At 49.4% G+C, this 16,125-nt stretch overlaps 1 protein-coding gene across 1 annotated transcript in view; it reads right to left on the bottom strand.

Moving 5' to 3' along the window:
• The window catches only part of LOC137444228 (uncharacterized), a 53,080-nt gene extending 38,968 nt beyond the window's left edge, over positions 1 to 14,112 (bottom strand). Inside the window, exon 1 of the mRNA XM_068144702.1 lies at positions 13,887 to 14,112. The gene's annotated coding sequence lies outside the window, so the exon portion shown is untranslated. The remainder of the gene's footprint in view (positions 1 to 13,886) is intronic.
• Between the last annotated feature and the right edge of the window lie 2,013 nt (positions 14,113 to 16,125).

Here is a 16,125-nt window from a genome sequence, read left to right as displayed (position 1 = left end):
GGACTCAGTACTTCCTACTCGGGTATTACTCCCATGTTGGGATAATTACTGCTAATTAAGCTTGGAACTAATTAGGCCAAATGATCTCATTTATACCAACATGGATGACTTCTAGGAGTTCACACACGCACAAACCAGCAAGGGTTGGTTTTATCATTCCTGGACACACCAGCACTTTGCTTTTGGAAAGGACTGCCCCTCCCCAGTGGACAAACCCTGTTAAAACCCAAGTCACAGATCTCAGGTGATCTAAAGTAGAGAAACGCTCTCTGAAGGCACTTCAGTTGGTTGTCCCAACTCACCTCCTGCTCACAGATTAACATCTAGGTATCCCATCAATGCTCAATTCAGCCACAACCTACAGGCCACTCTCACACAGTTATTTATAACTACCCATGCACTTAGCACTACCTGTACTGCCACAGCTGCTGCAGAGAGTACGGAGGCTTGCTGTAGGTGCTGCACAGTGTCAAGACTCCTAATAACTTAGGAAAAAAATGACCTTAAACACACCAATACCCATATGTACTTGTTGCATGGTTTGCATCAATGCTGCATATAATTAGAAACTGCATCCCAACACAGTGACTCAGCTGTGTTGGATGTGATGGCTGAGGGAAGAGTCTGACTCTAGCTAACAAAGTTCCTTGCAAAGTCCATCTGCGCTACAAGACTCCTCGTCTTTGCAGTCAGACTACACCTAACAAATTGACTTTACACTACACTCAGAAAGATACAGGACAGCCCATGAAGCTGTGCTTACAGCGCATCTTCTCCCCTCCGACCACAAAATTTCTGTACCAGCTCACACCTGAGAGTCTCAGGTAGAGGAAACACCTAAATAACTACCATTTAGACTTGCCCTTGGCTTATGGGAACAGTTGCAGGCAGTAAGCAGGGTGTTCCCTGCCTAATGTTGACATGGCTGAACTGGTGGGTAAAATGAAGCTTAAAAATAAAAACTCAGAGCAGTGCATCTTTGGTTATTTGGGGGACCGTGAGCTGATCAGGATTTCAACAGTTTGCACCAATAATGCCATTTCCTCCTGTAGTATTCACTGATTTCAGCTTCATGCCTGAGTGAAAGAAAAATGCTACCTACCAAAACATCACTCCCACCTCTCCAAGTGAATGGACATCTTTGAAGCACAAGGAAGGACTAGCATGCAAGAACTAGCTGAGAGCATTCATCCTGGCACCCATCCTTCTGCATGTACCTGAACACCTCTGCTTAGCCCTCAACATCTGCTGAGACTGCAGACTGGAGGGTCCATGCTATCACAGTACAGGTGAGTCAAGAAAGCTTCAGTCACATTCACTGCACACAGGCCATCTCTTTCTGTAAATCACTTCTTCCAAACCTGCCTCAAATTCAAACCTTTCAGGATCTGCTTCAAGGCACAGCATGTAATAAAACCTGCTTTCTCTTTTGGCTTTCTCTCACCAGCTGCCTTTTTTACTTCTAAAGCTTCCTCCTAAACACTTAATTTTCTCATGCTTTCTCATACTTCAGGCTGGAATCCTGAAGCCACTGAACCCTGGAATTCACTATTGTCTCCAGGTCTTCTCCCAGCCTGCCCCTTTATCCTCGCAGTGATCATTGTTTCCTGGTGAGTCACAGACACCCTCCCCTTCTCCCCTCCAAATGCCTCCTGACCAATCTTCTCTTTTCCAAAGACCATCAAAACTGAACACAGCAGGATTTCCTACACCAACCCGACCTGGTTACAATACCTCCTGGAAATGATCCTCCAGCTGTCTGTGAAATTTCTGTGGAAGTGCCACTTCTTTATGCAGTAGCATTAGCAGAAGATTAATAAATAATGAACAGGAATAACACAATCCCCAATAAACAAAGTACTACTTCTGTTTTCTTAAGTGAGCAACATGGATCCTAAATCTGATCTCCCTCTCCAGTTGTTACCCAATCTTCATCTCAGCTACTAAACTCTCCCTTCCCTCCCTGGCAAGCCTCTCATTCCTTTCTTCCCAGCTGCCAAGGCCTTTGCTGCTACCTCATCCGGACCCAACACACTAGCAGACACAAATGCAAGCACCTATGCATATATCAGGTTGCAAGTTCAAAATGCATGTGCATCCACGGTAGCCCACGGCTCACTGAATCATACTTATTTGACTATCTGCTGGAACCTCTGCAGGAAAAGGTGAGTTGGAGGAGATCTTCTAACAGAGACAGAATCACTGAACCCTAAGTCTGAGCAAGACAGTGGTAGATAAACAACCAGGGTAGCGTTCAGCAGAAGCACACGCTGAGCCCAGGAGGCCTCCCTGAATGGTGTCTCTAGTGTTAAAAGGAATGAATTCAGGAGCTTTAGGTCAGAACTGCAACCCAAACAGGCATTAGACTCTAATAAGTAAGACTCTTCACACGGACAGAGTGCCAGAATCCTCCTAACATCCTCCCTGAGCTCTGCATACAGGTGTCCCTTCAGTTGATGGTGGTTTGGATGACAGAAACCAAGCAAACAAGCTCCCTACACAACAGAGGAGGGAAGAAAAGCATTATCATGGTGGAGGAATACCAAGTCAAAACCACTACAGAAAGCACTCTAGATGCTCTAATTTGGGACTACAGTAAGTCCTTCAGGACAGGGTCTGTCCTTCTGGTCAGTACACTACACTACTGTCTTTCTGGACAGTACACTGCACATTCCCATATTAGCATTTCAGTGTGTGCAGTGTCCAAGTATTTACTGTCATTAGCAACCTACAAAGAGAAGCCACCTCAGAAGGACCTCCCCAGGGACCCCTGTGGGGAATGATGGAGGTTTGAGTCAGTGACCTAGGACCCAGACCTGGAGAGCTCACTGTGAGGCACAGTTCACTATGTCCTTCTTCCAGACAGGTTCTTTTCCAGAGCAAATGCCACAACCTTATGCAAGGTTTGCCTACATGCAGAGGTCCAGTTGGTGGCCAGCCCTGTATGGCCCTGTATAGTCAACCCTGTATGTGAAAAGAAGCAGCATGAAGTGCAGCAAAACACACATGGGACAGAAATAATCCAGCTCTTGTTCTCCTAGAGTGCCAGCAACAGGAAAACAGCCAGAGTCCCAGCAGCAAGATAGCAGCAGAGTGGGGACACTGGCCTTGACCCCTCCTGAATATCTAGGTTGGTACCAGCTGCATTTCCAAAACGAAAGCAAGAGGGCTGCTGCTTACTGCAGGCAGCTGCCAGGTTCATATCTTTAACCCTCCCAAAATCCCTGGCTCAAGTTTTTGTTGCATAAGGCAGAGACACATCCCTGAGCCTGAGGTTCAGAAACAAGATGTATGTATTTGTTATTGTTTTCAGTTATCTGAATGCAGTGAAGGTCAGAACACTTATCTTCTGGAGCTGGTTCCTGCTCCCCCACTCATGTGATTCAAAACCAGTGGAAGGATTTTTTTCCCTTATTTCTCAGACATAAAAAAATCCAGTGGGAATGAAACTTGATCCAGGGCACTTTCTAAAGCGGATCTGTGGCAAACAAGGATTCACTGCAATGGTTGGAAGGGGAGGCCTGTGGGCATTCCTGGGTACCTCCTTCCCATTTGATACAATGAAACACGACTAAAGAGGGGTGAGGAGGCCAAAGCTTTTTACCTAAGTTTTAAGCTAAAACAATCTCAAGGACTGGAGCAGACAGTATCACCTACAAGGCACTCCCAGGGCTGCATTTTGGGCGACACGACCCAAAGCCACAGCTGCACGTCCTGCATCCTGTACACGGCCTGCTCCATAATCTCCAAGAGTAATTTATGCAAAACATGGGAAGATGTGCCTTCTCCTTTTGCAGGGAATGACTTCATTAACCTTTCAGGAGCTTGACAACAGTGAAGGAGAAGCAAGAGGAAAATCACTCTTCTCAGGGAAAGAGAACTCTGCCATGCTGCTAACCACAGACACCTCGGAGAGGCCAAAGACACCAGGCAAACAATGGACCCTGATCTAGTAATACTCTGCCTTCCCCCCTCTGCTCTCCCAGACATCCTCCCTGCTCTGCCCTGCTCTTACAATGGTCTTTCTCCCCTAGCTGCTGACAGCTCATGGCAAGAAATGAGAGACAAGGAAGACAGATGGGAAGGCAAACAAGGGAGACAAGCACAATTTTGCAAAGAATCTGGAGAGAGACCTAGCCCAGAGGCAGAGCAGGAGGGACAGAGCAGGTAAAACAAGTGAAGCAGGTAGAGAGATGGGGAGAATCAGCTGTGGGAAAAATGGAAAAGGTGCATGCCACCTTGCATGGGGTGCAAGGGATACCAGCTCAGCATGCTAAGGAAGGTTTGGTCTGTTACAGAGACAGAAAGGAGAAATCAGGAACTGTCTGGTTAGGAGAGCAGGGGCTCATGACTTTTGTGAGCCTGGGACTGAGTCATGCCTGGCAGGGGCAAATCTGGTGCTATCCAGAAATGCAGCTAAATTCCACTGGAAGCCAGAAAATCCCTGTGCCCATGTCCTGTAAGACACTGGGTGAACTTCAGAGCATGGTCATCTATGAGACCTATTCATGCTTTGTTGTCAGGAATGCATGATCTCTCCCATCAGCCTGCCAGCAGCCACCTCTCCCTGCCCTGGGGAAAGGACTTCTCCACACCACATCTCCCCACTATGGGAGGCAAAACTGAGACTGTGAAAGGATATCCAAAATACACCACCTTTCAACTGTCACTGCTCTGGCCAGAATCCTTGCAGCCAAAACTCTGTCCCTGCAGGGAGGTGCTTTGAGGTCTCTTCCAACCTTGGTGATTCTGTGAAATAGGCTGCATCCACTCCAGCTTGGAGAAACTATCCCACGTCAGATAGTGGGATGGCATCTTTGCAGGATCAGGTGGCTTTCTTGGCAGATGAGAGAAGGGCTCTCCCTAATAGAGGAACCCTGCTGCCCCTGTTCCACCCAAAGAACAACTCTTATCCCCTGCTAAGCACAGGCCTCCCAGGAGCAGAGTGCAGCTGTCCTGACTTGCTCGCTCAGTGTGATTTCTAATAAGATACAGGGGCCTCTCCAGATGTTAGGTGGTAGTCCCCTACTTCTCCATGACCTTCCCCGACACAGCATAGGACTCTGAAATCAGCTGGGAGTTCATGTGAGGGCAGTCATCCTCTTCTTCACAACCACAGATGTCTCCAAGCAGCCAGGCAGAACAAAATCCAGATTTTCAGGGTAGAGTGTGTAGAGCCATGGGGAAGTTAGGGGAATGAGAGAACAACAATGGGCCAGGACCTGAACAAGTCATGAGGCCATGTCCAAGAAGATAAGATGATGTCAGCAGACCAAATTTGAGGCTACAAACCCTGTCAGGCTCCCAGGCAGACATAAAATACTTGGACAGAGAAGTGACAACCATGCTGCAGCTCAGAACAAGACCTGAGGCAGCCCCATTCAAAACTGGAGGCACATGAGTGGAGGGAGTCTCACCTTTCTCTGTCAGAAGGCAAGTTCCACCCCACCTGGCCATTGTCTGGACCATGGCCACAGTGGGGGGTTGTCTGGAAAATCTCATGCCCTGTCCTTCTTGCTTGGGCTGTGGCCAGCCAGCCCTACCAGCACCTCCCATGGGGCCAGGCTGCAAAGACAGGCAACCAGGGACAGCAAAAAGGGGTCCACGGTGGAGAGGCGTGCAAGGGAGGATAAACTAGAGAGAGGCGACAGGAAGACTGTGCAGTGTATGAATAGTGGGGGAGGGGAGAAGATACAGGGTGAGAGAAGAAAATGACATGAACAGAAGGAAGGGAGCTGCAAATAGAAGGGGATGTGGAAACAGAAGAGAGAGACAGATTGCAAGAGCAGTGGAAGCAGAGGAGACCTAGAGGGACAGAATATAATAAGAACTCTTATAATGAAAGGGAAAGGGGAAGGAGAGGGAGAGGAGAGGGAGAGGGAGAGGGAGAGGGAGAGGGAGAGGGAGAGGGAGAGGGAGAGGGAGAGGGAGAGGGAGAGGGAGAGGGAGAGGGAGAGGGAGAGGGAGAGGGAGAGGGAGAGGGAGAGGGAGAGGGAGAGGGAGAGGGAGAGGGAGAGGGAGAGGGAGAGGAGAGGGAGAGGAGAGGGAGAGGAGAGGGAGAGGAGAGGGAGAGGAGAGGGAGAGGAGAGAGATTTCGGAAAATTATGATGAAAATTCTGGATATTCTACTCCTTAGCTTTCAAAGGTTTTGTGAAAGCACAGTGAAGAGTTATCATCCTCATTTTTAGAAGGGAGGAACTAAGGTACAGAGACAGAGAGACAGTGAGTGAGATTGTAGAAAGAAGCTTAGCTCCCTACTTAATTTTCCATCAAAGATACAGGTGAACAACAAGAAGAGGGTCTGCTAGAAGAACAACAGTATCAAAGTCTCTAGAGATCTGGACTTCTGATGTACTAAAACTAAATTAACCTAAACCACACCAAAACAAGCATTACTTGAGTGCTTCTGTGGAGAATTACCTGCAGAGAGAAGAGGTTGCTGTGTGGGTTCAGGTACTTGTCAACCCTACCCGCTTACAGCCAGCCGCAAGGAAACTAAGGAGGGGTGAGCAGGAAGCTATGCAAGCAGGGGTCCTGCTCCTGCAAAGCTCACCAACATCTTTCGCTTGCAACTTAAGTGTCTAACATATATCCAGTTTTACTTGCACCACCCTTATGTTTTGAGTGCCACTATGGAAAATGGGCTTTCTGTGCATCCAAACACCAAGCCCTAGCATCACGTACGGCCTGAACCAAGAATAGTTTGTAAGAGTTCCGAATAAACCAAACACCTAGCACCTGCTTGCACTCCCATACACACACAGGCAGACAGAGCTTCCCAGCTCCCCACTGCACACAGGAACCCAAAGGATCCAGTCTCTTCCTTACCTCAGACAACACCACTTTATGGCTTGTTAGTGCAGCAATTGTCTAGGATTCCCTCGTCAATGAGTGACGAAGGTCTCTCCGCTATAAACGGAAGTTAATGGCAGGTTGTGTACCTTGTTTGTTTATTTCCAAGGAGGAATGTTTATCGTGGTTGTCAGGTTTATATAAGTATTTCCATTACTTCAGACAGCTTGGCATTTTTACATGCAGCTGAGAAAGTGGGTGCATGTACAGATGAAAAATTGAAGAAATGTTATTAACAGAGGAAAGAGAGTATCTCCTCACACCCCCAAGATGGCTTAAAAAGGCCAGGGAGGTCAGAGACATCTCTGAATAAAATGCATTTTTTTTCCCACCCCAAGGGTTCCTGAAGGCTGGCAATAATTAAGCATTACAACACCTTTCTGGAATAGATAAGTCAGCTGAGGCTACCTGAGGTTAAAGGACTTGCCTGTGATCACACACAGCACATCAGCGGCAGAGCGGAGAATTAAACTCAACAGTCTTAGCTTCCATTATCCTACACACCTGGCTGATGTCCAGACCAAAGGACGGGAGCTGTGCCCACTGCGGACCTGCCTGCCAAGCACAGGTCCTCCAAGACAGTACAGCAATCGGGCGAAAAGCTGAGTGGCAAGCATCCACCCTAACTTAAAGATGGTAATTGTGAAAACAAGTGACAGAAGGCTGGGAAGCAGTGCCTAGTTACAAACCACGGTGCCAAGTGGATTAAATATACATCGATAGATTCAATTACAAAGAGCAGCATGCAAAATGGAAGTGACTGCAGTCAAGGACCCAGCACGGCAAGAAACAACCCAAAATATAGTCACAGTTTTCAGCAGAAAGAAATCCATGTTTTGAGACCTTATTGAGAAGGTGCAGCCTTCAGTCTCCAAGGGGACTGTCCCAGGCCACCCCAGGCAGTGAGCAGAGTGACACTCAAGCCCTAAGGGCTAGTGAGATGCCTGTGAGACTCAGGTTTAGTGGGCTGAGAGAGATCCCTATCACCTAATGCTGAGCAGCCCTTTGTTATCACTGTCACCAGAGAAGCCAGAGAGTGAAGTAGTGGAGAAAGTGAGCTACTTCCCTGTCCCCACTGACTGCCCCTGCCTCACCAGGGTGAGGTTGAGGTGCACCTTCTGAGTGAGGAAGAGGAAGCCTGTTCCACACTCTGGAGGTCCATGCTGCCTTGGGGCGGAACACCCAAAGGCACCCCCAACGCTGATGAGATTCCACCCTGCATCCATCTGTGCCCAAATGCACCTTCTGTCTTTGGGGGCCCTGAAAGTGCCAGAATTGGCATAAAAAGAGGCCAGATCCTGACATCATTGACCAACTCAATAATTCCATACAACTCGTTGTAGCAGAACAAGAAGCTCCCAAGGAAAGAACCTCTTTGCTCTTCTTCACCCCTGCATTTACCCAGGACTTCCAAGAGTTATGAAATCACCATTGCAACCTCCCTCCAACAACTTCATCCTGTGCTCACCAGGACACACGTACTACCTCAATCACTAGTAATGATTTAATTTCCTCCTTCTTGGAGCAAAAATAGCAAGGACAATTCAGCACTCTATACACAGACCTGCCACCTGAAAGGTGAATGCAGTTAAATGCACTTGCAAAGGCAAGTACAATCTCAGATCATTTTTGGTACCTGGAGAACTAGACCAGTGGTATTTTGCATGCAAGATTACAGGTCTGTTTGCAGTTGCATTTTGACATTCCATTACTGCAATTGCACACGGCCAGTTACGTGCCTTAGCAGCAGCTTACAAAAGCAATTGCTGCTAAACATACAAAATCCAGCCCCCAGATGCACACATTCAAGACTGAAAAAAAAACTGGTCCTTATTTTTCTGCTACAGAAAAAAAACCCCAACAAACCATGTTATTTGCTAGCTGCCTTCCCCCCGCCCCCCCCCCCCCTCCCCCCCCGGTGCAAACACCACACCAGCCCATTTCCTTGCATTTATTTCTGTATGACGATCCACGTATCCATTTCAGCCTTTCGATAACTTTAAATGTATGCAGCGTTTCGCAATTAGAAGCATCCCAAAAATGCACACCAAAAAGGCCCCAGTTTTTGCATAAAGCATTCTTCTCTCAGCAAGCAGCTTACAACCACCTCGCCAGCTAGAATGCACTGTCTGTTTAAGGCTTCAGAGAAACACAGTGCTAACCCTTTAAGACAGTAAGAGATGAATACTTTTTTTCATTTAAACTATAGGGGAGTTTTACCTAGATGGACAGCAATTTCCTGAGCTCGAGTCTGGCAAAGCGCCCAGGGCTAAGACCACTCCCACCCCTCCTCCTTTTGGCAAAAAATTACCACGGCGTCTTTAACAGTCAGAAGCAGTTTTTAGGGTTTTGTTTTTACAAAAGATGCCGAGACAAAACTGAGTTGTGAGCAAGCCCGGGTACTGCAGTATTTCTTCCAAGAGCTAAACTGATGCGGGACGTCCTAAGCACACTATCCCCAAACACCCTACCCAGAGACGGCTCAGTACTGAGTCAGAGGGAAGCAGATTGAATCACAAATGGCCATTCCTGCAAACTGCTCTCCCTCCCACCTCAAGTTTACAATCTGAGGAGTGACCAGGTTGCAGTTAGCTTGGGAAAGCTGATGAGATCACAGTCTGGGGAGATACGGCCTCAGCCAGCCTCAAGTTTTTGTTAATCAGCTCCTTATTTTGCAGGGAGACACAGACAGTGGTCGTTGTACCAGGTTTACCATGTGTTCACCGTATTGTTCTTATGGGGATGTACATACAGTCCACATCACTGGCAAGTTGTGTTGTTTTCTATTGGAAGGACAAAACAGAATTCACTGCCCAACAGAGCACTAAGTGTGCACAGACTTCTAGCAAAATCTGTTGTAGCCTGAGTCACTCTTAGTGGCAAACCGCAGGCTCCGCTCGTGCGCTGGTGTGCGAGGCGGCCACAGTGTCTGCACAGGAGGACGCAGCACTTCGCACCCATACGCAAGCAATTTGGTGTGCTGCTGCTTCCGTGAGGCCGCCAGGCGGTACCCCCAGTTCACAGATCTCAACAGGAAGATCAATCCCAGCTTTAAAGCACTTTGCCTAAGGCTGCCCATCAAATCCATGTCAGGATCTCAAGTTCTGCGAGATTTCCATATCCGAGACCGCCGTTTCTCAAACGGAGCAAGTGGAGCATAAAGCAGAGATGATGTTAACTCAATTGTGTGCACAAGTTCACATCACAGAGCACAAATACTTGCTTCCCCATATGTTCCAAAAATGGTGTTTAGGCGATGAGTTTGCTTATAGGACACACAAATCATGTGCTTGTGTGTGCAAGAGACTCTTATCAAACTCATGATGTCCGAGATGCCGGCACCCTTAGGCGTAGGGCAGGGAGCACCAGTAAGCGGTGCTTGCATTGCCAGTGGGTAGCAGCAATGCTGGCAGCTCTGCTATGCAGGAGCAGTACTTAAAAACTGCCGAGGAGAAATCCTGTGTTTGACAGTGCTCAATGCCATAAAATACAGGGTGAAGGAGTGAAATGCATTTTGTTCCTTGCCAGCCCCACCAACTCCTGAGCCACTGCTGAAGATCTCCGAGGCAAGCGCAGCTGACTGAAGGAATGTACAACTAGTTCGAAGGAAAATGATTCACCCATTTGGTCACCCAGACATCAACAAACAACATAAGACTTGGCCAACTCCCCTACTGTCTCCCCCTCCCTGGCCCTGACACACTGCCATTTTCTGTCCCCATCTCCACACAGCTAGTCACATCCCATGCCACCGCTGAGGAGCGGTGTGCAGGGTTTAATTGTGCACGTGCTGTCAGGGGAAGAGCAGCACAGGATACAACTGACTGTCCACAAAAAAGCAGAGGCAGGAAGCCAAGGCTGGTGATTGTCCTCAAGACATACTTGCTGATCAGCACATCGAAGATTTTAAAGCACAGAGCTGATTGGATCAGCAGCTTGTTGTAGAAGGAGAAAAGTGACATAAAATATGCACAAGCTTTCCTTCTGCCCTGATAGCAGGTCGAGTTTTCAGATGAGGTGGAAACATCAGCCTGCTCTCCTCCCCACAACATGGTCTCCTGTCATGCTTTTGCTGCAGCACCGCTGTCTTGTTCTCAACTCTGGAGACTGCTCCCTCACAGCCATCATGCCAAGGCTCAGGCTCTGGCCAGGATGCTCCACGACACTGTTTTTATGCCTGCTCAGCCCTTGGCCTTCCTTCTCAGCATGCCAAGCAGAGGCTCATTAGTGTTCCCCTTTGTTAATACTTTGGTAGCTTAAGCCCATCCAGTGCCATGCTGAAACAGAAAGGGCATCAAATTGTCATCCAGGGGGGTGCCAAACTTTCCAGCACTGCCAGCCCAGCTGGGATTCAAACAGGTGATCTCCTAAAGGTGGAGCATGTACATCTGCGTGTGCAGGAGTCGCATGCAAGATCTGTGATGAGCAGGCACTACTTAGGCTTCTTCCCAAAGAGAGCAACTTCAAGCATGCTTGACCCAAGATCAGTCCCCTGCATGTGTATGTGCAGAACATTTTTATGGCACTGCTTGTGCACACGATGTCTGTGGTTATGTGCCTGCTCCATCACGGGAACAGAAAAGCTAAAACATGATACACACTGGTTTTAAATCCTACTGTTGCACATCACTATTTGTGCTATTGCAAAGCTGGCTGTCAAATTCTATTCTATTCTAAATTCCACTGCCACTAGGCTGATAGAATAAGGTATTACGTGAACTGAGGAAAACACAAGAACTGGGCTGTGTCTGTGCAGGAACCATGCTTACAACATGTGTACATCGCTCCTCAGGAGGAAGAGTGTGCTACTCAAGCAGGTGTGTTTGCGCTAACTTGCTGCTTCCCAACATGTAGGGGTTGGGTATGCAGAGGCATTCATGATAAAGCTTAATTTCACCCCACATGTATTTTCACAAGAGACTGGTATTTTGTCCTTGCTATTGCCAGAGTCCATCATAATTAACAGAAATTTAAATTGACATTGTAACAGAAGGCTTCCCAACCAAAGAAAACATCTATAGAAAAGGCAATCCACACAGTCTCTCTCCATCCCCTCAGCTGCAAGCCTTGCCCGAATCACTGTCATCCCTTGGGCTGATTACAAAGATCTCTTCTCCCCACCAAATGGCCCAAACTCTGCCGAGTCAGGAAACTCAGTCTCCGTTTTCTTCCGCACCAAAAAGTCCTGCTGCATCTCATTCAGCTTAGCTATGCTCCATCTTTACTGATGTCCTGATTCACTTCAAAATTCCCCCCCTTTTTAAAGCCCTCCAAGGAGGCAGCCCATGGTCTTTCTTGGACATTTCTCCTCCTCGCTCCCCCATCTGTCTACATCCCCTCTCAGCTTCAGAACCATAGGTGCTGGAGCTGCTACCTCCTCCTCCTCCAGCTGCCTTCCTGCCTCATTGCCTGACAAGTCTCTGTTGAAACATGATCTGATACTTCTCCCCCTCCTATGACGATAAACCCAGCATCTTTCTGCCTGCTTCTCACATACCTCCATCACTGGACTCTGTAAACAGTGTGGGATAAAGGTATCACGGAAAACGTTACAGCAAATCATGGGATTTTGCTGTGATTCTTTTTCTGCATATTTATTTATTTTTTGAAGGGAGGTAACAAGTCAGAGAGAAGCTGACTGAGATTTCTGTTGTACATTTTTTTCAGCAGCAGCACAATCCTCCATCTTCCTTACTGGATTGAATAGGGTCTCAGGACAATTTAGAATCCCTCCCCCATCTCCCATTCCTGCTCATATTCTTCAACACATGATGCTCTCCTCCCAGGCTTGACTGGGAAAGCACATATCCTCACTCTCTCCTCCTCTTTCAGATCCTGCCTTGCATAGGTTGTGTCAGGACATTAGGATGACGAACATTTGTGCAGCTCAGATTCTTGTAAGTTATTTTTTACCAAAACAACTAGAATCAATGAAACCTGAATGATGGCAGATGACAAACTTGAAAGACCTTACAAGGATGTACCTAGCTTACTGGGAGGCTTTCCAAATTTCATGCCACGAGGAAAAAAAAAACCAAACCAAACCTCCAAATCTTAACCAAACCCAGTGTCGATGCTGTAATGAGGCCAGGCGTGAGGATCTGGTTTCTCTCCCCTTTGCCTTATTATATTTTTTTTCTTTCACTCTTCCACATTATCACCTCACCAACAGTAGGTTAACAGCCACAAAACCTTCATCGAGCAAGCAAGGCTTCACACTGCTGCTCTCACGCCGAGTTACATATTTATTTGCTGATAAACGGCAATTGTAAATACATCTCTTTTAATCTCCCAGAATCCAGGAGGGAAAAAACAGCTCCCATCCCCGCGGCAGACTTTCCGAATCCGGAGGCAGAGGGATGGAGCCGTGACAAAAGACCCCGGCTTTCCACCCTGCCCCTGGCCGCCCGCTACCTTTGCGGGGCTTCACCCCGGCGCCGGGCAGCAGAGAGTGAGGCCGTCCCCGGCTCTACCCCCAGCTCCAGCCTCGGCCAGCCATCAACCCCCTCCCCAGCCCCCACACCCACCCTCCCCCCCAACACCACCCCCAAAAAAAGAGCCTCCGGGACAGAAGCCAACAGGTGGAACGCGCTTTTTGTCCCTTCCGCGCTCGGTCTGGGCTCTCTGCCCCCGTACGGTAACCGCGCTCCCTCCCGGCGCGCCGCCGCGGCTGATGGGGGAAACTGAGGCACGGAGCCACGGGGGCGGGCGCCCACCGACCGCTGCAAAACTTTCCGCTCCCCCGCCGGGCCGGACCGAGCCGGGCTGAGCCGGGAGAGGCGGGCGGCGTGCCGGGGCTGACTGCGGTACCCGCAGCCGCCCGGCCGCATGCACACATGCCCGCGTGCACACGCCGCCCGCCGCCGCCGGCAGCCGGGCCGCAACGAGCCGAGCCCAGCCGCAGGAACCGGCGGTGGCGAGGAGACCTCGGGGGCGGCGGCGCCAGGCATCGGCCCCCCGCCGGCCGCACGGCGCGCAGGCTGCCCAGAGCCGAGCCGAGCCGAGCCGGGGCGGGCGGCGGGGCCGGCGCTTACCTGACTCAGGCGGCGAGGGCTCGGAGCAGCATGTCGGGGGGCGGCGGGGAGCGGGACCCTGCCGGCGGCGCGGCCTGCGCTCGCAGGGCGCTAGGGCAGCATCAAGGCAACTTAGGGGGAACCCTTACGGGGCCTATTGTCTGCGCGGGGCGGCGGGGCGGCGGGGCGGCCTCCCCCCGCGGGCGCCGCGGCGCTTGGTACGGCCCAGGCATTCATGCCAAGCGGCTTTCACACATGGAGGCTTGTCTCCAGCGGCTGCTGACAAGCCACAAACAAGACGTCCCCCTCCCTCCTCCTCCTCCTGCCTCCTCCCTCCTCCTCCTCCGGCCTCCTCCATGCGAACTCCCAACTCCGGTGACAGGCGGGCGGCCAGGCCTCGCCGCCACCTCTCCTCGCACCCGCACTCGCCGGTGCGCGGGGGCAGAGAGGAGGCCACCGGCCGCCTCCCCGGGAAAATGGCAGCCGACGGTCCCCCCTTTTCCCCTAGCCCAAGAATGGGCAGAGGGACCCGGGGCCTCGCCGGGAGGGTTGGGGGTTTCTCGCCTCCCTCAGACGGCATGCTAGGCGCCAGCAGAAAAGCGAACGGTAAACCTGAGAAGTAAATAGCGCAGGTCCGCCGCACCGGTCCCTCGCAAGTGCCGCCACTGCCGGCCTTCCAGCACCCCGGCTCCTCGAGGGTGACTAACAACAGAAGAGCCGACGGAGAATTTGCCCCATTTCCCCCAAGATCGTCCAAATAAGCACGCACGTCAAATGGTGGAGACCCAGCCCCAGGGGCTTCGGGGTCAACTTCATCCTGCAGCCGCCAGCCCACTTCCCAGCAACATGGTGGCAGGAGGCAGGGGAGAAAGGCAAGGAGGGGGGACTCACACAAAACAAGCTCTCGTGGGCTCCTGAAAATGTTTATAGCCCCCAGCGCTGTAAACAGTAGGGATGAGGCAGCCTAGTTTTCCAAAGGGAAAGTCTTGAGTGTCTACAGGCATGACCAGTTTTCACAACCTGAGACACCCAAAAAGGGTCTAACCCAACAGCAGGATGATGTTTGGTCTAAGCTCACAGAGATTTGGGGAAAGGTTTTCTAATTACTTCAGCTGAGAGGGTTCCCTGGACATCCAGGTTTGTACATCCTCTGTCCAGCAAAACTAAAACATAGCCAGAGTGAATGATTAAACTCTCTGCTGCTTTACATATGGGTTCATCAGGGCTCAGTCGGCCCGGAAAGCAAACCACATGACTGATTGTCATACATTTCATAACAAACCCACAAAACTCAAAAAAACACATCCCTGTCCAGGGACAACAAAAGTGTTTTGTGTTGGGTTGGGGGTTTTGGTGTTTGTTTTTGTTTGTTTGCTTGTTTTGTGGCTGGTTGTTTTTGTTGTTGTTGTTGGTTTGGTTTGGGCTTTTTTTGGTTGGTTGGGGTTTGTTTTGGGGGTTCTTTTGGTTTGGTTTGATTATTTTTTTTCCTGTGAATCTCTGCAGAAAAGATCTGTGAAGCCCAGAAGAGTGTTGCACAAGCATCAGCTGTTTTCTTTTAATAAAAATAATTATAATAATCACCACTTGGATGGGGAGGTTTTTTGTGTCCAATGATATCAAAGACATTTTACTAATCCAGGCAAGTATTCTTTTTTTCTTTTTAATTTAACAAGTGGTTAAACATATTCAAGCAAAGTGATATAAATAAGGTCATCTGAACTGGTAGCAGAAGAGAGAATGGACATTTTGAACTCGAGCACTCAATAGAAAAGCCACTTCCCAAAACCAGAGTTTCAACAATCCCCCAAAACTCTGAAAGTTTTAGACAGTGATGGTTTCACTGGGAGAAATTTTAGCCAGGTCTAATTTGTAGCTGGGGTACTAAGACAGATGGAAATGAAGAGCTTACCAGGAAACAGAGGTCATGCAGGAAAGGAAGACTGCAACCAAGAATGACTGCAAAGAAAGAAGAGAAAAGGCAGGTGAAAACGCTGGGGAATCAGCGGCAACCTTACAAATTTTCCAGCCAGAAAAGGTAGTAACAAGAGATCTGGGTGAAAGGACTCAAGGCAACATGAAGAGTATGAAAAGGTGGAAGAACATACAGTCTAGAATTTGACAGGCAGGAAAACCAAATCAAACCCTTTACTGTCAGGCACTTGGGAGGCAACAGAATGTGCTGTGAACTGAAGCCTTGGGCAAAGGTGTCAGTCAATCCCCTTGAGCAGGCTGCCCAAGTGCTCTCCTCAACAGGACTCTC

Source organism: Melanerpes formicivorus, unplaced genomic scaffold (genome assembly GCF_026170545.1).
Source record: "Melanerpes formicivorus ecotype bairdi unplaced genomic scaffold, bMelFor1.0.p_v2 SCAF_11, whole genome shotgun sequence".
Taxonomy (NCBI): Eukaryota; Metazoa; Chordata; class Aves; order Piciformes; family Picidae; genus Melanerpes; species Melanerpes formicivorus.
The sequence above is the reverse complement of the archived record's forward strand: the minus strand, read 5'-3'. Positions and strand labels throughout refer to the sequence as shown.